Source organism: Myxine glutinosa, chromosome 1 (assembly GCF_964187855.1).
Source record: "Myxine glutinosa chromosome 1, kmMyxGlut1.1, whole genome shotgun sequence".
In the NCBI taxonomy this organism is placed as follows: domain Eukaryota; kingdom Metazoa; phylum Chordata; class Myxini; order Myxiniformes; family Myxinidae; genus Myxine; species Myxine glutinosa.
This window is the reverse complement of record NC_136261.1, coordinates 326863479-326870639: the sequence shown is the minus strand read 5'-3', so window position 1 is coordinate 326870639 and position 7161 is coordinate 326863479. Positions and strand designations below refer to the sequence as shown.

General features: G+C 43.2%; 1 protein-coding gene across 2 annotated transcripts in view; it reads left to right on the top strand.

Moving 5' to 3' along the window:
• The first annotated feature begins 2884 nt into the window (after nt 1-2884).
• Nucleotides 2885-7161, top strand: part of LOC137411513 (3',5'-cyclic-AMP phosphodiesterase 4D) — a 626580-nt gene continuing 622303 nt past the window's right edge. Inside the window, exon 1 of one of the 2 annotated variants that reach the window (XM_078769745.1) lies at nt 2885-3022. The gene's annotated coding sequence lies outside the window, so the exon portion shown is untranslated. The remainder of the gene's footprint in view (nt 3023-7161) is intronic. The other variant, XM_078769746.1, reaches the window with a different exon arrangement.

Sequence of the window (7161 nt, the reverse complement as noted above, 5' to 3'; positions counted from 1 at the left end):
CTGGATGCACTGGTTTTTGTAAAACATTTTGTGGATGGTAAGGAGTTTTTTTGTTTTGATGTCTAACTTGTTGATTTCTGATTGGGGCCAGATTATTATTCGACAGCTATATTGAACACTAGTACTGCGAGCTGGTTTATGGCTTTGATTTCGTTTCTTTGCGATAGGTATGTTTTCAGTATCAGCTTCGTTCTACGTAGGTATTCTTTGACGGTTGTTTTATGCATTTGTTTGTGACATATTTGGTGGCCGTCTTCTATTCCGAGGTATGTGTATGATCGATCCTTCGTCTTCTAACTGTTGTATTGTTGTTTCAAGGTCAATTTTTGTGTTGTCTGTTTTTGTTGGTTCACCTTGAACAAATGTGCACTCGGCACACTTGTCTAGTCCAAATTCCATTTGAATGTCCTCTGAGAACGGTTTTACTAGTTTTAGTTCTGTCAATTTTTCGTCATTTGACGAGAAGAGCTTTAAATCATCCGTGTGTGTGTGTGTGCGTGTGTGCGTGCGTGCGTCTTTTATGGGATAATCGCGTTCCGAAAACTTTTTGAACAATTCTCTTAAATGGCAAAAACAATTTGACTGATAATCTTAGCTTGGCTTTGCTTCAACAAGCATTACTTTTTAAAATCTTGTCTATGATTAGTAAATAAGTGCTGACAAATGTTGCAAAGATATTCTCAGCAATCCGTGCATTGCTAAGTTAATTGGGACTTCGAGTTTGAGACTATTGATAATGAGCGAAGGTACTGAACCATTGGTGGAGTTTTGTGGGGGTGGAGGGGGGGGGGGGGTGGGGGGGGAGGGGGGGGAGGAGGAATGCCCCTACCCTAATTTTTTTCAGTAGTTTACAATTAAGATAAATACATCCCGTATTTAAACGTGAGTAACAAAGCGAAACGGAACCCAAGTGCGTGGATTTCTTCCCCCAGCCACAGCAGATATCGCGGTATTTGCATAGAGCCGTAGAGTGACGTGATTGGCTGCATTCTTTTTCAAATCGGATTAACAACTTTGAAAACTGTGATTTTTCACAAATGAAGGATTTTCACAAATGAAGCCACTTTGGAACGAAGCTTTTCTGCAATGAGACGGATTAGAAATTTTTTGTGCTCAACCATGGCTGAAGAGAGGTTTTCTTCATTGACCCTTATTCACATAGTAGGTGATTTACCTGTGAAGCTGATTCCAGAGGACATTGTGGACGTTTACACTAACCGAAGGGAAAAAACGATTGTCCCTACTTTAGTCATTAAGGTAAGAACAGTATTTATATTAAGACAATGTTTATGTATGTGAATCACCGGGGAGACATGATCCATAAAGTGCTTGATTTCTTTTTTAATCTAAGAATCTGTTGTTAATAGTAATATGGGTGGTAGCTGGTAAACATGTCAAACGAGAAAGCATCTGAAACTGCAAAGCCTGTCCCATCCGCTTGTATTCGGACGACGTCCTCTTCTTCTTCCGGAACCTCACAATAATGAAAATAGTTTAAAAAAAATACAAAATGAAAATTGATGATTTTATGCAGCTTTGACCTTTCTTCTTTGGATCTAAAAAAATATTCAGTTTCTGCTTTCAATTGGTGAACCAATTCTGTGACCCAATATGCAAATTCTTAAAATTTCAGGTGGATCAGATGAAAATTGACAATTTTATGTGATACTAACTTTTGACCTTTTGACCAACATTATAAATTTGCCTTCTCCATATTCTCACAATAAAGCTTTGTTGAAAATTTGATGACAAAACTCAAATGGTAAAAAAAGTTACGGTCTGCACACACACACACACACACACACACACACACACACACACACACACACACACACACACACACACACACACACACACACACACACACACACACAAATACACATACACACATAAATACACATACACATAAACACACACACACACACACACACAAACAAACATAAGCACACATACACATATACACAAACAAACACACACACACACAAACAAACATATACACGCACACACACACACACGCACAAAAAACAAATACACATACACATACACATACACACAAACAAACATATACACGCACACACACACACACACACACGCACAAAAAACAAATATACACATAAACACATATACACATACACACACACACACAAACAAACATAAGCACACATACACATATACACACGCACAAAAAACAAATACACATACACATACACATACACACAAACAAACATATACACGCGCACACACACACACGCACAAAAAACAAATATACACATAAACACATATACACATACACACACACACACAAACAAACATAAGCACACATACACAAACATACACACACACACACACACACACACACACACACACACACACACACACACACACACACGCTGTGCAGGGGACGGGCTAAATTAGGCTAAAACAAAAAACAAGGATGATCAAATAATGAATGTAAACTGTATTTGTGATTTCACCTTCACTGTAACTTCACTAACAAACGGTGATTTTGGAAGTCAGACCCATTATTAATATTAATCCCCTGCCCCACCCCCCCCCCCCCCCAAAAAGAAAAGTCAAACTACACCTATATGTACTGTACTGAACCTCAGGATTTCCTTAGTCAATCGGGTTTGGGTCATTGATACCTGCAAGCCATGAAGAGGGCCAGCATTCGGGCTGAATTTGCTGCGGGTGGACGCGATTGCGGTTGCGGTTGCGGTTGCGGTGCACTTGCGCCCTGGCTCTCCTCGTGCGCCGCTTCGTGAACGCGAGAGTTGGCGCGCACGACTGACGACTCCCACCGCGGTACGACTTGTGCGGGCTCGCAGTGTCTCCTCCCCCAAACACAGCCAGCCCCCCCGGTCCTCCAATCCACTCCTCCCCCATTCGCGGTCAACCTGGAAGCAAAGCAGGCAGCCTCGGCGAGGACAGGTGGAGCGCGCGGAACGGCGTTCACTCAAACTGCAAACTTCCCACTTGGCTGTAAAAGTTTTGCCCACTGAGAGCGCTTCCTCCAGCGTGGGTAAGTAAGACCGATGAAGATCGTGCCTCGGGTAGGGCGGTGTTGAACATTGACATTCGGCTTCTCGGACGTGGAAAGGGGACAATTGCTCTCTTTATCTCTCAGCCCACGCGTTTCCTTTTCTCCTGTTCTGTCCCGTCCGAACTCGCGATATTCCTCCCTTTTCTCCGTTTACCTTTCGATGTCCCAAAACAACCGTCATGCTCAGCAAGTGTCTCCATATACCGACCTATCGATCCCCTTTAGAAGAGACCTTCAGTCGGAGTGGTGCAAGTGCACCCCTTTGCAACACCACCAAGTCAAAACTTGTTGTTGGCTTAACGGTTAAGGTGCCTGGCTTGAGATCCTCGGGTCTTGAGTTTAAGCACCTGATGAGTTGAATTAACACCAGATGGGTTGACTCAGCCTGTCATCTTTTCCGATGTCGGCAAAATGAGGGCCAGGTTACTGGTAACAGAGAGCACTGCATCAGCACAACTGCACCTCCAGAAAAATGATGCAGCCACAGGCCGCATACGAACCAGCACCACCACCAGGAGTACCACCAGCACCACCACCACCAGCAACACCACCACCACCAGCAGCAGCACCACCACCACCAGCATCACCCCCACCACCAGCATCACCCCCACCACCAGCACCACCACCAGCACCACCACGACCAGCAGTAGCAGCACCACCACCACCAGCAGGACCACCACCTACACCACCTCAACCACCACCAGCACCACCACCACCAGCAGCACCACCACCAGCATCACCACAACCAGCATCACCACCAGCACCATCACCAGCATCACCACCACCTACACCACCACTACCACCACCACTACCACCAGCACCACCACCAGCAAGACCAGCACCAACACCACCACCACCAGCATCACCACAACCAGCACCACCAGCACCATCACCAGCATCACCACCACCACAACCACCACTACCACCAGGACCAGCACCACCACAACCAGCAGCACCACCACCAGCACCACCATTAGCATCATTACCAGCATCACCACCACCACCACCAAAGTACTGATCTTTTTGTAACTCGTCACAGTTTTCACTTCCCCTCTCCGTTTGGTTTCTCTGCTGTACTTGTTCGGAGAGAGCTTTTGTTTTGATGGTCTCTCCCTTCGGAATATTGTTCCCATCGCTGTGCTACATATGTCGGCTCGCTGGTCGCAAGGCCTCGTCGTGTTTATATATACAGGACATAAATAATTGAGCTGCTATCGCTGCATGACAATAGGTCGGACGGGATAGTGCATATCGGGTGGTGCACTTACCCTTGAGCTGCCTTGTTTGGGTTTGATTCCCGACCCGGCGATGAACTGTGGCATTAAGCTGGGTGCATCACAAAAATGTACATTAAGCTGGGTGCATCACAAAAATGTACATTAAGCTGGGTGCATCACAGAAATGTACATTAAGCTGGGTGCATCACAGAAATGTACATTAAGCTGGGTGCATCACAGAAATGTACATTAAGCTGGATGCATCACAAAAATGTACATTAAGCTGGGTGCATCACAAAAATGTACATTAAGCTGGATGCATCACAAAAATGTACATTAAGCTGGGTGCATCACAAAAATGTACATTAAGGTGGATGCATCACAAAAATATACATTAAGCTGGGTGCATCACAAAAATGTACATTAAGCTGGGTGCATCACAAAAATGTACATTAAGCTGGGTGCATCACAAAAATGTACATTAAGCTGGGTGCATCACAAAAACGTACATTAAGCTGGGTGCATCACAAAAATGTACATTAAGCTGGGTGCATCACAGAAATGTACATTAAACTGGGTGCATCACAAAAATGTACACTAAACTGGGTGCATCACAAAAATGTACATTAAGCTGGGTGCATCACAAAAATGTACATTAAGCTGGGTGCATCACAAAAATGTACATTAAGCTGGGTGCATCGCAAAAATGTACAATAAGCTGGGTGCATCACAGAAATGTACATTAAGCTGGGTGCATCACAAAAATGTACATTAAGCTGGGTGCATCACAAAAATGTACATTAAGCCGGGTGCATCACAGAAATGTACATTAAGCTGGGCGCATCACAAAATTGTACATTAAGCTGGGTGCATCACAGAAATGTACATTAAACTGGGTGCATCACAAAAATGTACACTAAACTGGGTGCATCACAAAAATGTACATTAAGCTGGGTGCATCACAAAAATGTACATTAAGCTGGGTGCATCACAAAAATGTACATTAAGCTGGGTGCATCGCAAAAATGTACAATAAGCTGGGTGCATCACAGAAATGTACATTAAGCTGGGTGCATCACAGAAATGTACATTAAGCTGTGTGCATCACAGAAATGTACATTAAGCTGGGTGCATCACAGAAATGTACATTAAGCTGGGTGCATCACAGAAATGTGCATTAAGCTGGGTGCATCACAGAAATGTACATTAAGCTGGGTGCATCACAGAAATGAACATTAAGCTGGGTGCATCACAAAAATGTACATTGAGCTGGGTGCATCACAGAAATGTACATTAAGCCGGGTGCATCACAAAAATGTACATTAAGCCGGGTGTATCACAAAAATGTACATTAAGCCGGGTGCATCACAAAAATGTACATTAAGCCGGGTGCATCACAGAAATGTACATTAAGCTGGGTGCATCACAGAAATGTACATTAAGCTGTGTGCATCACAGAAATGTACATTAAGCTGGGTGCATCACAGAAATGTACATTAAGCTGGGTGCATCACAAAAATGTACATTAAGCTGGGTGCATCACAGAAATGTACATTAAGCTGGGTGCATCACAGAAATGTACATTAAGCTGGGTGCATCACAGAAATGTACATTGAGCTGGGTGCATCACAGAAATGTACATTAAGCTGGGTGCATCACAAAAATGTACATTGAGTTGGGTGCATCACAGAAATGTACATTAAGCCGGGTGCATCACAAAAATGTACATTAAGCCGGGTGTATCACAAAAATGTACATTAAGCCGGGTGCATCACAAAAATGTACATTAAGCCGGGTGCATCACAAAAATGTACATTAAGCCGGGTGCATCACAAAAATGTACATTAAGCCGGGTGCATCACAAAAATGTACATTAAGGTGGGTGCATCACAAAAATGTACATTAAGCTGGGTGCATCACAGAAATGTTCATTAAGCTGGGTGCATCACAGAAATGTACATTAAGCTGGGTGCATCACAGAAATGTACATTAAGCTGGGTGCATCACAGAAATGTACATAAAGCTCGGTGCATCACAAAAATGTCTATTAAGCTGTGTGCATCACAAAAATGTACATTGAGCTGGGTGCATCTCAAAAATGTACATTAAGCTGGGTGCATCACAGAAATTCTACATTAAGCTGGGTGCATCACAGAAATGTACATTAAGCTGGGTGCATCACAAAAATGTCTATTAAGCTGGGTCCATCACAAAAATGTAAATTAAGTTGGGTGCATCACAAAAATGTACATTAAGCTGGGTGCATCACAAAAATGTAAATGAAGCTGGGTGCATCACAGAAATGTACATTAAGCTGGGTGCATCACAAAAATGCACATTAAGCTGGGTGCATCACAAAAATGTACATTAAGCTGGGTGCATCACAAAAATGTACATTAAGCTGGGTGCATCACAGAAATGTACATTAAGCTGCGTGCATCACAGAAATGTACATTAAACTGGGTGCATCACAAAAATGTACATTAAGCTGGGTGCATCACAGAAATGTACATTAAGCTGGGTGCATCACAGAAATGTACATTCAGCTGTGGGCATCACAAAAATGTACATTAAGCCGGGTGCATCACAAAAATGTACATTAAGCCGGGTGCATCACAGAAATGTGCATTAAGCCGGGTGTATCACAAAAATATACATTAAGCCGGGTGCATCACAAAAATGTACATTAAGCCGGGTGCATCACAAAAATGTACATTAAGCTGGGTGCATCACAGAAATGTACATTAAGCTGGGTGCATCACAAAAATGTACATTAAGCTGGGTGCATCATAAAAATGTACATTAAGCTGGGTGCATCACAAAAATGTACATTAAGCCGGGTGTATCACAAAAATGTACATTAAGCCGGGTGCATCACAAAAATGTACATTAAGCCGGGTG